Source organism: Garra rufa, chromosome 2 (assembly GCF_049309525.1).
Source record: "Garra rufa chromosome 2, GarRuf1.0, whole genome shotgun sequence".
In the NCBI taxonomy this organism is placed as follows: domain Eukaryota; kingdom Metazoa; phylum Chordata; class Actinopteri; order Cypriniformes; family Cyprinidae; genus Garra; species Garra rufa.
In genome coordinates, this window is record NC_133362.1 from 68,357,018 (window position 1) to 68,369,847 (window position 12,830).

Genomic DNA, 12,830 nt, shown 5'->3' on the forward strand with positions numbered 1-12,830 from the left:
GATTTGGGGGGCTCTATCTCCGGCCCCCGGGGGAGTAAGAACTCAGGACTTACGTCGTTGGAGAGGGCCCAGCGAGGGCTATCGATCGAGCCTGGTTGGGAGCCTCTAGGCCTCTTCTTTCGATTTGGCCCCTGAAACTATGGGGGTCCGTATCTCGGGCTCCCGGTGGAGCAGCGACTCGTGGCCGGTGTCGTCGGTTAGGTCTCCCAAGGGTCTAACGGGACCCCGAGTTTGGTGCGGTTCGGCCTCGATTCGGCCGAGTTGTGACTGGTCAAAATTTTGGAGTTTGGGGCTTTGGGGGTGCTCTATCTCCGGCCCCCGGGGGGAGTAGGGACTCGGGGCATGCGTTGTCGGAGAGGGCCCTGCGAGGGCTATGGATCGAGTCCGGTCTAATTTTGGGACTTTTTAAAATAAAGAAATGTCCATTTCCAATTTATTTAGCGGGCCTTTCATAATGCTCCCGTGGACATTCATTTTTATGCAAATTCTACAGTATTATGAGATGAAACTCACATAATTGGCTTCCATTGAGTGTGCTGAGTACAGTAGAGGTGTTTTTATCCACAATATTGTAATGTATAGTTACTTGACAAAATGTCCATTTCCAATTTATTCAGCCCCGTCGAATAAGTTGAGTGTGGACATGCACCATATGTGGTGAAATACTCGAAAACTCAACGTGAAATTCTCAATGTTGTTGATTTTTAAGCAAAATTGTGCAGTATTATGACATGAAACTCACATAAATGGATTCCAAAGGGTATGCCAAGTACAGTAAAGGTGTTTTTATCAACAATATTGGGATTTTAATGTAAATGACGAAATGTCCATTTCCAATTTATTTAGCGGGCCTTTCATAATGCTCCCGTGGACATTCATTTTTATGCAAATTCTACAGTGTTATGAGATGAAACTCACATAATTGGCTTCCACTGAGTGTGCTGAGTACAGTAGAGGTGTTTTTATTAACAATATTGGGATTTATATTGACATGACAAAATGTCCATTTCCAATTTATTCAGCCCCGTCAAATAAATTGAGGGTGGACATGCACCATATGCGGTGAAATTCCCGAAAATCCAACGTGAAATTCTCAATGTTGCTCATTTGTATGCATATTCTACAGTATTATGACATGAAACTGACATAAATGGATACCACTGAGTGTGCGAACTCACTGAGTGGTGCGAACCGCAGACCTCCGCGGCCCCTATCCGACGACACCCACCCCGAGACCCTAGCCCTCGGGGTGGGTGTCGTCGGATAGGGGCCGCGGAGGTCTAGGATCGACCCGAGTTTGGTGTGGTTCGGCGTCTATTCGGCCGAGTTATAGCCGGTCAAAGTGTGGGGCCTGGGTGGTCCCTATCTCCGGCCCCCGGAGGGCTAGGGTCTCGCGGTGGGTGTCGTCGGATAGGGGCCGCGGAGCTCTACGATCGACCTGAGTTTGGTGCGGTTCGGCGTCTATTCGGCCGAGTTATAGCCGGTCAAAGTGTGGGGCCTGGGGGGGTCCCTATCTCCGGCCTCCGGGGGGCTAGGGTCTCGGGGTGGGTGTCGTCGGATAGGGGCCGTGGAGCTCTACAATCGACCCGAGTTTGGTGCGGATTGGCCCCGGAATTCGCGAGTTATAACCGTTTGAAAAAAAAACGTCCCAAAAAGACGGGTTCAGAACCGGACTGCCCATCCGCCTTTCCTCCGGGGCAGGACGCAGCTCCCCGTCAGGCCGGGAAAGGTGAGCCCCGGGCGGATCGGCCGGGCCCCTCGGGGAGGGTGGAAGTCAGGCACTGGCATCATTCATCGACTTAGTAATTTTTTCAGGTTTCAGAGCCGTTCAGCCCATCCGCTAGGGCTAGGGGCTCAAGATGGGTGTCGTCAGATAGGGGCGATGGAGGTCTAGGATCGACCCGAGTTTGGTGCGGTTCGGCGGTGATTCGGCCGAGTTATAGCCGGTCAAAGCGTGGGGACTGGGGGTCCCTATCTCCGGCCCCCGGAGGGCTAGGGTCTCGGGGTGGGTGTCGTCGGATAGGGGCCGCGGAGGTCTAGGATCGACCCGAGTTTGGTGCGGTTCGGCGTCTATTCGGCCGAGTTATAGCCGGTCAAAGTGTGGGGCCTGGGTGGTCCCTATCTCCGGCCCCCGGAGGGCTAGGGTCTCGCGGTGGGTGTCGTCGGATAGGGGCCGCGGAGCTCTACGATCGACCTGAGTTTGGTGCGGTTCGGCGTCTATTCGGCCGAGTTATAGCCGGTCAAAGTGTGGGGCCTGGGTGGTCCCTATCTCCGGCCCCCGGAGGGCTAGGGTCTCGGGGTGGGTGTCGTCGGATAGGGGCCGTGGAGCTCTACAATCGACCCGAGTTTGGTGCGGATCGGCCCCGGAATTCGCGAGTTATAGCCGTTTGAAAAAAAAACGTCCCAAAAAGACGGGTTCAGAACCGGACTGCCCATCCGACGTTCCTCCGGGGACCGGGGCGGCACCCCGTCAGGCCGGGAATGGCGAGCCTCGGGCGGATCGGCCGGCCGCCTCGAGGAGGGTGGAAGTCAGGCACTGGAATCGTTCATCGACTTAGTCATTTTTTCAGGGTTCAGAAGCGTTTAACCCATCCGCCTTTCCTCCGGGGCAGGGCGCAGCTCCCCGTCAGGCCGGGAAAGGTGAGCCCCGGGCGGATCGGCCGGCCGCCTCGGGGAGGGTGGAAGTCAGGCACTGGCATCATTCATCGACTTAGTAATTTTTTCGGGTTTCAGAGCCGTTCAGCCCATCCGCTAGGGCTAGGGGCTCAAGATGGGTCTAGGGCGATGGAGGTCTAGGATCGACCCGAGTTTGGTGCGGTTCGGCGGTGATTCGGCCGAGTGACAGCCGGTCAAATTGTGGGGTTTGGGGGGGCCCTATCTCCAGGCCCCGGGGGAGTAGGGACTCATGGCCTGCGTCGTCGGAGAGGGCCCAGCGAGGGCTATCGATCGAGTCCGGTCTAATTTTGGGACTGAGTCCGGTCTGATTTTGGGACTTTTTAAAATAAAGAAACGTCCATTTCCAATTTATTCAGCGGGCCCTTCATAGTGCTCCCGTGGACATTCATTTTTATGAAAATTCTACAGTATTATGACATGAAACTCACATAAATGGATTCCAAGGGGTATGCCAAGTACAGTAAAGATGTTTTTATCAACAATATTGGGATTTTAATGTAAATGACGAAATGTCCATTTCCAATTTATTTAGCGGGCCTTTCATAATGCTCCCGTGGACAATTATTTTTATGCAAATTCTACAGTATTATGAGATGAAACTGACAGAATTGGCTTCCACTGAGTGTGCTGAGTACAGTAGAGGTGTTTTCATCAACAATATTGCACATAATTATTAAAAAAATACACTTTATTGAAGTGTCCACGGGAGCAGTATGAAGGGCCTGTCAAATAAGTTGCCGGTGGACATAAAGTTTGGGGGTCCATATCTCGGGCCCCCGATGGAGCAGCGACTCGTGGCCGGTATGGTCGGTTAGGTCTCCCTTGGGTCTAACGGGGCCCCGAGTTTGGTGTGGTTTGGCCTCAATTCGGCCGAGTTGTGGCCGGTCAAATTTTTGGAGTTTGGTGTTTTGGGGGGCTCTATCTCCGGCCCCCGGGGGGGTAGGGACTCGTGGCCTGCGTCGGTGGAGAGGGCCCGGCGAGGGCTATCGATCGAATCCGGTCTAATTTTGGGACTTTTTAAAATAAAGAAATGTCCATTTCCAATTTATTCAGCGGGCCCTTCATAGTGCTCCCGTGGACATTCATTTTTATGCAAATTCTACAGTATTATGACATAAAACTCACATAATTGGCTTCCACTGAGTGTTCTGAGTACAGTAGAGGTGTTTTTATCCACAATAGTGGGATGTAAATTTACATGACAAAATGTCCATTTCCAATTTATTCAGCCCCGTCAAATAAGTTGAGGGTGGATATGCACCATATGTGGTGAAATACTCGAAAACTCAACGTGAAATTCACAATGTTGTTGATTTGTAAGCAAAATTGTGCAGTATTATGACATGAAACTCACATAAATGGATTCCAAGGGCTATGCCAAGTACAGTAAAGGTGTTTTTATCAACAATATTGGGATTTTAATGTAAATGACAAAATGTCCATTTCCAATTTATTTAGCGAGCCTTTCATAATGCTCCCGTGGACATTCATTTTTATGCAAATTCTACAGTATTATGAAATGAAACTGAGAGAATTGGCTTCTACTGAGTGTGCTAAGTACAGTAGAGGTGTTTTCATCAACAATATTGCACATAATTATTTAAAAAATACACTTTATAGAAGTGTCCACGGGAGCTGTATGAAGGGCCCGTCAAATAAGTTGCCGGTGGACATAAAGTTTGGAGGTCCGTATCTCGGGCCCCCGGTGGAGCAGCGACTCGTGGCCGGTGTCGTCGGTTAGGACTCCCTCGGGTCTAACGGGGCCCCGAGTTTGGTGCGGTTCGGCCTCAATTCGGCCAAGTGGTAGCCGGTCAAAGTTTTATAGTTTGGGGCATTGGGGGGCTCTATCTCCGGGCCCCGGGGGAGTAGGGACTCGTGGCCTACGTCGTCGGAGAGGGCCCGTTGAGGGCTATCGATCGAGCCCGGTTGGGAGCCTCTAGGCCTCTTCGTTCGATTTGGCCCCCGAAACTACGGGGGTCCATATCTCGGGCCCCCGGTGGAGCAGCGACTCGGGGCGGGTGTCGTCGGTTAGGGCTCCCTCGGGTCTAACCGGACCCCGAGTTTGGGGCGGATCGGCATCTATTCGGCCCAATCTATTCTGAGTTATAGCCGGTCAAAGTGTGGGGATTGGGGGGGCCCTATCTCCGGCCCCCGAAGGGGTAGGGCCTCGGAGGTCTAGAATCGACCCAAGTTTGGTGCGGTTCGGCGGCGATTCGGCCGAGTGACAGCCGGTCAAAGTGTGGGGTTTGGGGGGTCCTATCTCCGGGCCCCGGGGAAGAAGGGACTCGTGGCCTGCGTTGTCGTAGAGGGCCCGGTTGTTGAATGTTGTTGATTTGTAAGCAAAATTGTACAGTATTATGATATGAAACTCACATAAATGGATTCCAATGAGTATGCTGAGTAGAGTAGAGGTGTTTTTATCAACAATATTGGGATTTTCATGTACATGATGAAATGTCCATTTCCAATTTATTCAGGCCCATCAAATAAGTTGCGGGTGGACATGCACCGTATGTGGTGAAATACTCGAAAACTCAACATGAAATCCTCATATAATACATTAGAAGTGGACAAATGTCCCACTTGCAATGTATGCAATGGGATTGGCTGTTTAATACATTGGAAATGGACAAATATCCCACTTGAAATGTATGCAATGGGATTGGCTGTTTAATACATTGGAAATGGACACATGTCCCACTTGCAATGTATTCAATGGGATTGGCTGTTTAATACATTGGAAATGGACACAGGTCCCACTTGCAATGTATTCAATGGGATTGGCTGTTTAATACATTGGAAATGGACACATGTCCCACTTGCAATGTATTCAATGGGATTGGCTGTTTAATACATTGGAAATGGACACATATCCCACTTGCAATGTATTCAATGGGATTGGCTGTTTAATACATTGGAAATGGACACAGGTCCCACTTGCAATGTATTCAATGGGATTGGCTGTTTAATACATTGGAAATGGACACAGGTCCCACTTGCAATGTATTCAATGGGATTGGCTGTTTAATACATTGGAAATGGACACATGTCCCACTTGCAATGTATTCAATGGGATTGGCTGTTTAATACATTGCAAATGGACACAGGTCGCACTTGCAATGTATTCAATGTGATTGGCTGTTTAATACATTGGAAATGGACATACATCCCACTTGCAATGTATTCAATGGGATTGGCTGTTTAATACATTGGAAATGGACACATGTCCCACTTGCAATGTATTCAATGGGATTGGCTGTTTAATATATTGGAAATGGACACAGGTCCCACTTGCAATGTATTCAATGGGATTGGCTGTTTAATACATTGGAAATGGACACAGGTCCCATTTGCAATGTATTCAATGGGAATGTCTGTTTAATACATTGGAAATGGACATACATCCCACTTGCAATGTATTCAATGGGAATGGCTGTTTAATACATTGGAAATGGACACACGTCCCACTTGCAATGTATTCAATGGGAATGGCTGTTTAATACATTGGAAATGGACACACGTCCCACTTGCAATGTATTCAATGGGAATGGCTGTTTAATACATTGGAAATGGACACACATCCCACTTGCAATGTATTCAATGGGATTGGCTGTTTAATACATTGGAAATGGACATACATCCCACTTGCAATGTATTCAATAGGATTGGCTGTTTAATACATTGGAAATGGACACTCATCCCACTTGCAATGTATTCAATGGGAATGTCTGTTTAATACATTGGATATGGACACACATCCCACTTGCAATGTATTCAATGGAATTGGCTATTTATTACATTGGAAATGGACACACATCCCACTTGCAATGTATTCAATGGAATAGGCTATTGATTACATTGGAAATGGACACACATCCCACTTGCAATGTATTCAATGGGAATGTCTCTTTAATACATTGGATATGGACACACATTCCACTTGCAATGTATTCAATGGAATAGGCTATTGATTACATTGGAAATGGACACACATCCCACTTGCAATGTATTCAATGGGAATGTCTGTTTAATACATTGGATATGGACACACATCCCACTTGCAATGTATTCAATGGAATTGGCTATTGATTACATTGGAAATAGACACACATCCCACTTGCAATGTATTCAATGGGAATGTCTGTTTATTACATTGGATATGGACACACATCCCTCTTGCAATGTATTCAATGGAATTGGCTATTTATTACATTGGAAATGGACACACATCCCACTTGCAATGTATTCAATGGAATAGGCTATTGATTACATTGGAAATGGACACACATCCCACTTGCAATGTATTCAATGGGATTGGCTGTTTAATACATTGGAAATGGACACATATCCCACTTGCAATGTATTCAATGGGATTGGCTGTTTAATACATTGGAAATGGACACAGGTCCCACTTGCAATGTATTCAATTGAATTGGCTGTTTAATACATTGGAAATGGACATACATCCCACTTGCAATGTATTCAATGGGGATGGCTGTTTAATACATTGGAAATGGACACACGTCCCACTTGCAATGTATTCAATGGGAATGGCTGTTTAATACATTGGAAATGGACACTCATCCCACTTGCAATGTATTCAATGGGAATGTCTGTTTAATACATTGAATATGGACACACATCCCACTTGCAATGTATTCAATGGAATTGGCTATTTATTACATTGGAAATGGACACACATCCCACTTGCAATGTATTCAATGGAATTGGCTATTGATTACATTGGAAATGGACACACATCCCACTTGCAATGTATTCAATGGGAATGTCTGTTTAATACATTGGATATGGACACACATCCCACTTGCAATGTATTCAGTGGGATGGCTATTTATTACATTGGAAATGGACACATCCCACTTGCAATGTATTCTATGGGACTCTGTAGTAGGTTAAAGGGATGAGTGTCCACTAATATATTAAGGGTCAAGGCTTAATTCCATCACTACAATGGGCAAATGGACAAATAGTGGGTCTGTGGGACCGGGGGGCTGTGGAAATGTGCAGGGGAGTTGTTCCGGAGTGTTTCGGGGTCTTTCCGTGAGTGTAATGGGCAAATGGACAAATAGTGGGTTTGTGGGACCAGGGGGCTGTGGCAATGTGGAGGGGGAGTCGTTCCGGAGTGTTCCGGGGTCTTTCCGTGACTGTAATGGGCAAATGGACAAATAGTGGGTTCGTGGGACCGGGGGGCTGTGGCAATGTGGAGGGGGAGTTTTTCCGGAGTGTTCCGGGGTCTTTCCGTGACTGTAATGGGCAAATGGACAAATAGTGGGTTCGTGGGACCTTAGGGGCGGGGGTCCCGGGGGGTTCCGCGGACGTTCCGTAACAATAATGGGCAAATGGACAAATAGTGGGTTCGTGGGACCTTGGGGGCGGGGCTCGTGACCGGGGAGGGGGTCCCGCGGGGTTCCGCGGACGTTCCGTAACAATAATGGGCAAATGGACAAATAGTGGGTTCGTGGGACCTTGGGGGCGGGGCTCGTGGCCGGGGAGGGGGTCCCGGGGGGATCCGCGGACGTTCCGTAACAATAATGGGCAAATGGACAAATAGTGGGTTCGTGGGACCTTGGGGGCGGGGCTCGTGGCCGGGGAGGGGGTCCCGGGGGGATCCGCGGACGTTCCATAACAATAATGGGCAAATGGACAAATCGTGGGTTCGTGGGACCGGGGGGCTGTGGCAATGTGGAAGGGGATTTGTTCCGGAGAGTTCCGGGGTCTTTCCGTGACCATAATGGGCAAATGGACAAATAGTGGGTTCGTGGGACCAGGGGGCTGTGGCAATGTGGAGGGGGAGTTGTTCCGAAGTGTTCCGGGGTCTTTCCGTGACTGTAATGGGCAAATGGACAAATAGTGGGTTCGTGGGACCTTAGGGGCGGGGCTCGTGGCCGGGGAGGGGGTCCCGGGGGGTTCCGCGGACGTTCCGTAACAATAATGGGCAAATGGACAAATAGTGGGTTCGTGGGACCTTAGGGGCGGGGCCTGTGGCCGGGGAGGGGGTCCCGGGGGGATCCGCGGACGTTCCGTAACAATAATGGGCAAATGGAAAAATAGTGGGTTCGTGGGACCTTAGGGGCGGGGCCTGTGGCCGGGGAGGGGGTCCCGGGGGGATCCGCGGACGTTCCGTAACAATAATGGGCAAATGGACAAATAGTGGGTTCGTGGACCTTGGGGGCGGGGCTTGCACCCGAGAAGGGGGTCCCGGGCGGTCCCGCGGCCGTTCCGCAGAAATAATGGTCAAATGGACAAATAGTGGGTTCGTGGGACCAAAAAAGTGTCCACCACCCCTTTGTTTTAATGGCCATGTAATAAACCTAAAGTGGGATCGGTGGTGCTCCACTCTGTGGCGAAAGACAGAACTGCAATTTTAGGCCCAAAACTTTGGGGGGCCCCCGCGCGGCCCCTAAAGGGGCCAGCCCCCCCCAGACGTTACCGTGCTGCCCTGCCGGCCGATCCGGTCAGATTGACACCAGCGACGCCCCCCTCAAAAATTTTGGGGGGTCGGCGCGCAGGGTCCACAAACCCATGACCACGAACCGTCAAACTAGCTCCGAAATGGACGCCTTCCAAAAAAATTTACTTCATAGAGACAGCAAACTGCTGCTGGGAAGTGTGAAAACTAACAAAAACTCACTCAAAAAAAATAAAAAATCTTAATTAACAAAACCCACTAAACAAAACAAAAAATAAGGTGAGCCTCTCTCACCAACTGCTTCCTAATGCTGCCACGTCACTTCCTGAACTGCTCAGTAGCGCCCTCAGGTGGCGGTATGGCCATAAGCGAGGGCTGCTCCAAAAAGTGGGCTATTTAAAGATCAGCCTCCGTAAAAGCCAGCATATTATATAAATAGTGAAGAAAAGGCAAAAGCTTACAGCACCTGGTATTCCCAGGCGGTCTCCCATCCAAGTACTAACCAGGCCCGACGCTGCTTAGCTTCCGAGATCAGACGAGATCGGGCGCTCTCAGCGCGGTATGGCCATAAGCGAGGGCTGCTCCAAAAAGTGGGCTATTTAAAGATCAGCCTCCGTAAAAGCCAGCATATTATATAAATAGTGAAGAAAAGGCAAAAGCTTACAGCACCTGGTATTCCCAGGCGGTCTCCCATCCAAGTACTAACCAGGCCCGACGCTGCTTAGCTTCCGAGATCAGACGAGATCGGGCGCTCTCAGCGCGGTATGGCCATAAGCGAGGGCTGCTCCAAAAAGTGGGCTATTTAAAGATCAGCCTCCGTAAAAGCCAGCATATTATATAAATAGTGAAGAAAAGGCAAAAGCTTACAGCACCTGGTATTCCCAGGCGGTCTCCCATAAAAGTGTAACAATCGGCCTTATCAGCCGAGTTACAAGACTAAAATGGGGTCAGATTTAACTGTGAGAGATGACTAGTGGTTAAAAGAATGAGACATAAAAGAAAATTGGTTTAAATAGATTTGGTGTATTTACAAGGTTCACATAAAAGACTTTAAAACAACACGATAAAACTAGGTAAACTCTGTTAAAAGAATACAGTTCATTTGTCCATACCCTAAAAACAGGTAAACTCTGTTAAAAGAATACAGTTCATTTGTCCATACCCTAAAAACAGTCCAAGAACCCCAGTGTGTTGATAAGTCCAATGTGAGTGTCCACCAGTGTATATACAATCCACAGAAAGTGTAATCCAAAGTTTGCAGGTGGTGAATGGAAAGGTGAGCTCTAAAATTAGCAACTCCTCAATCCAACAGTTTGGTGACTGTCCTTTGTTTGTCATGCTGCTCTCTTATACAGTTGTACTTCCTGCTTCCTGTCATGTGTCTAGTCACATGACAGGCCAACCATCCATTTATTAAAGACACATACACTTAAAATGTTAAGAGTAATAAAATGGCCTAAAAAACATGTAAAACACTTAAAACTCTATAATACATGTAAATGATTGTAATAAATAGAGCGGTAAAACACGTCTTTCTAAAAGCCAGCATATTATATAAATAGTGAAGAAAAGGCAAAAGCTTACAGCACCTGGTATTCCCAGGCGGTCTCCCATCCAAGTACTAACCAGGCCCGACGCTGCTTAGCTTCCGAGATCAGACGAGATCAGGCGCTCTCAGCGCGGTATGGCCATAAGCGAGGACTGCTCCAAAAAGTGGGCTATTTAAAGATCAGCCTCCGTAAAAGCCAGCATATTATATAAATAGTGAAGAAAAGGCAAAAGCTTACAGCACCTGGTATTCCCAGGCGGTCTCCCATCCAAGTACTAACCAGACCCGACGCTGCTTAGCTTCCGAGATCAGACGAGATCGGGCGCTCTCAGCGCGGTATGGCCATAAGCGAGGGCTGCTCCAAAAAGTGGGCTATTTAAAGATCAGCCTCCGTAAAAGCCAGCCTATTATATAAATAGTGAAGAAAAGGCAAAAGCTTACAGCACCTGGTATTCCCAGGCGGTCTCCCATAAAAGTGTAACAATCGGCCTTATCAGCCGAGTTACAAGACTAAAATGGGGTCAGATTTAACTGTGAGAGATGACTAGTGGTTAAAAGAATGAGACATAAAAGAAAATTGGTTTAAATAGATTTGGTGTATTTACAAGGTTCACATAAAAGACTTTAAAACAACACGATAAAACTAGGTAAACTCTGTTAAAAGAATACAGTTCATTTGTCCATACCCTAAAAACAGGTAAACTCTGTTAAAAGAATACAGTTCATTTGTCCATACCCTAAAAACAGTCCAAGAACCCCAGTGTGTTGATAAGTCCAATGTGAGTGTCCACCAGTGTATATACAATCCACAGAAAGTGTAATCCAAAGTTTGCAGGTGGTGAATGGAAAGGTGAGCTCTAAAATTAGCAACTCCTCAATCCAACGGTTTGGTGACTGTCCTTTGTTTGTCATGCTGCTCTCTTATACAGTTGTACTTCCTGCTTCCTGTCATGTGTCTAGTCACATGACAGGCCAACCATCCATTTATTAAAGACACATACACTTAAAATGTTAAGAGTAATAAAATGGCCTAAAAAACATATAAAACACTTAAAACTCTATAATACATGTAAATGATTGTAATAAATAGAGCGGTAAAACACGTCTTTCTAAAAGCCAGCATATTATATAAATAGTGAAGAAAAGGCAAAAGCTTACAGCACCTGGTATTCCCAGGCGGTCTCCCATCCAAGTACTAACCAGGCCCGACGCTGCTTAGCTTCCGAGATCAGACGAGATCGGGCGCTCTCAGCGCGGTATGACCATAAGCGAGGGCTGCTCCAAAAAGTGGGCTATTTAAAGATCAGCCTCCGTAAAAGCCAGCATATTATATAAATAGTGAAGAAAAGGCAAAAGCTTACAGCACCTGGTATTCCCAGGCGGTCTCCCATAAAAGTGTAACAATCGGCCTTATCAGCCGAGTTACAAGACTAAAATGGGGTCAGATTTAACTGTGAGAGATGACTAGTGGTTAAAAGAATGAGACATAAAAGAAAATTGGTTTAAATAGATTTGGTGTATTTACAAGGTTCACATAAAAGACTTTAAAACAACACGATAAAACTAGGTAAACTCTGTTAAAAGAATACAGTTCATTTGTCCATACCCTAAAAACAGGTAAACCCTGTTAAAAGAATACAGTTCATTTGTCCATACCCTAAAAACAGTCCAAGAACCCCAGTGTGTTGATAAGTCCAATGTGAGTGTCCACCAGTGTATATACAATCCACAGAAAGTGTAATCCAAAGTTTGCAGGTGGTGAATGGAAAGGTGAGCTCTAAAATTAGCAACTCCTCAATCCAACAGTTTGGTGACTGTCCTTTGTTTGTCATGCTGCTCTCTTATACAGTTGTACTTCCTGCTTCCTGTCATGTGTCTAGTCACATGACAGGCCAACCATCCATTTATTAAAGACACATACACTTAAAATGTTAAGAGTAATAAAATGGCCTAAAAAACATGTAAAACACTTAAAACTCTATAATACATGTAAATGATTGTAATAAATAGAGCGGTAAAACACGTCTTTCTAAAAGCCAGCATATTATATAAATAGTGAAGAAAAGGCAAAAGCTTACAGCAGCTGGTATTCCCAGGCGGTCTCCCATCCAAGTACTAACCAGGCCCGACGCTGCTTAGCTTCCGAGATCAGACGAGATCGGGCGCTCTCAGCGC

The 12,830-nt window shown here is 47.2% G+C and overlaps 6 non-coding genes and 1 pseudogene across 6 annotated transcripts in view; 1 reads left to right on the forward strand and 6 right to left on the reverse strand.

The window, feature by feature from the left end:
- LOC141326063 (uncharacterized) overlaps positions 1 to 12,830 on the forward strand; it is a 208,060-nt pseudogene that overhangs the window by 18,609 nt on the left and 176,621 nt on the right.
- Positions 9,561 to 9,679, reverse strand: LOC141327521 (5S ribosomal RNA). Its single transcript, XR_012354810.1, has one exon. It is a non-coding gene; the product is annotated as a 5S ribosomal RNA (ribosomal RNA).
- LOC141327522 (5S ribosomal RNA) lies at positions 9,764 to 9,882 on the reverse strand. The gene has a single exon (XR_012354811.1). It is a non-coding gene; the product is annotated as a 5S ribosomal RNA (ribosomal RNA).
- On the reverse strand, positions 10,684 to 10,802 carry LOC141327849 (5S ribosomal RNA). Its single transcript, XR_012355121.1, has one exon. It is a non-coding gene; the product is annotated as a 5S ribosomal RNA (ribosomal RNA).
- LOC141326609 (5S ribosomal RNA) lies at positions 10,887 to 11,005 on the reverse strand. Its single transcript, XR_012353964.1, has one exon. It is a non-coding gene; the product is annotated as a 5S ribosomal RNA (ribosomal RNA).
- On the reverse strand, positions 11,807 to 11,925 carry LOC141327654 (5S ribosomal RNA). Its single transcript, XR_012354935.1, has one exon. It is a non-coding gene; the product is annotated as a 5S ribosomal RNA (ribosomal RNA).
- The window catches only part of LOC141326789 (5S ribosomal RNA), a 119-nt gene continuing 15 nt past the window's right edge, over positions 12,727 to 12,830 (reverse strand). The window contains exon 1 of the ribosomal RNA XR_012354138.1: positions 12,727 to 12,830. This exon is cut by the window's right edge and continues 15 nt beyond it. This is a non-coding gene — a ribosomal RNA (5S ribosomal RNA).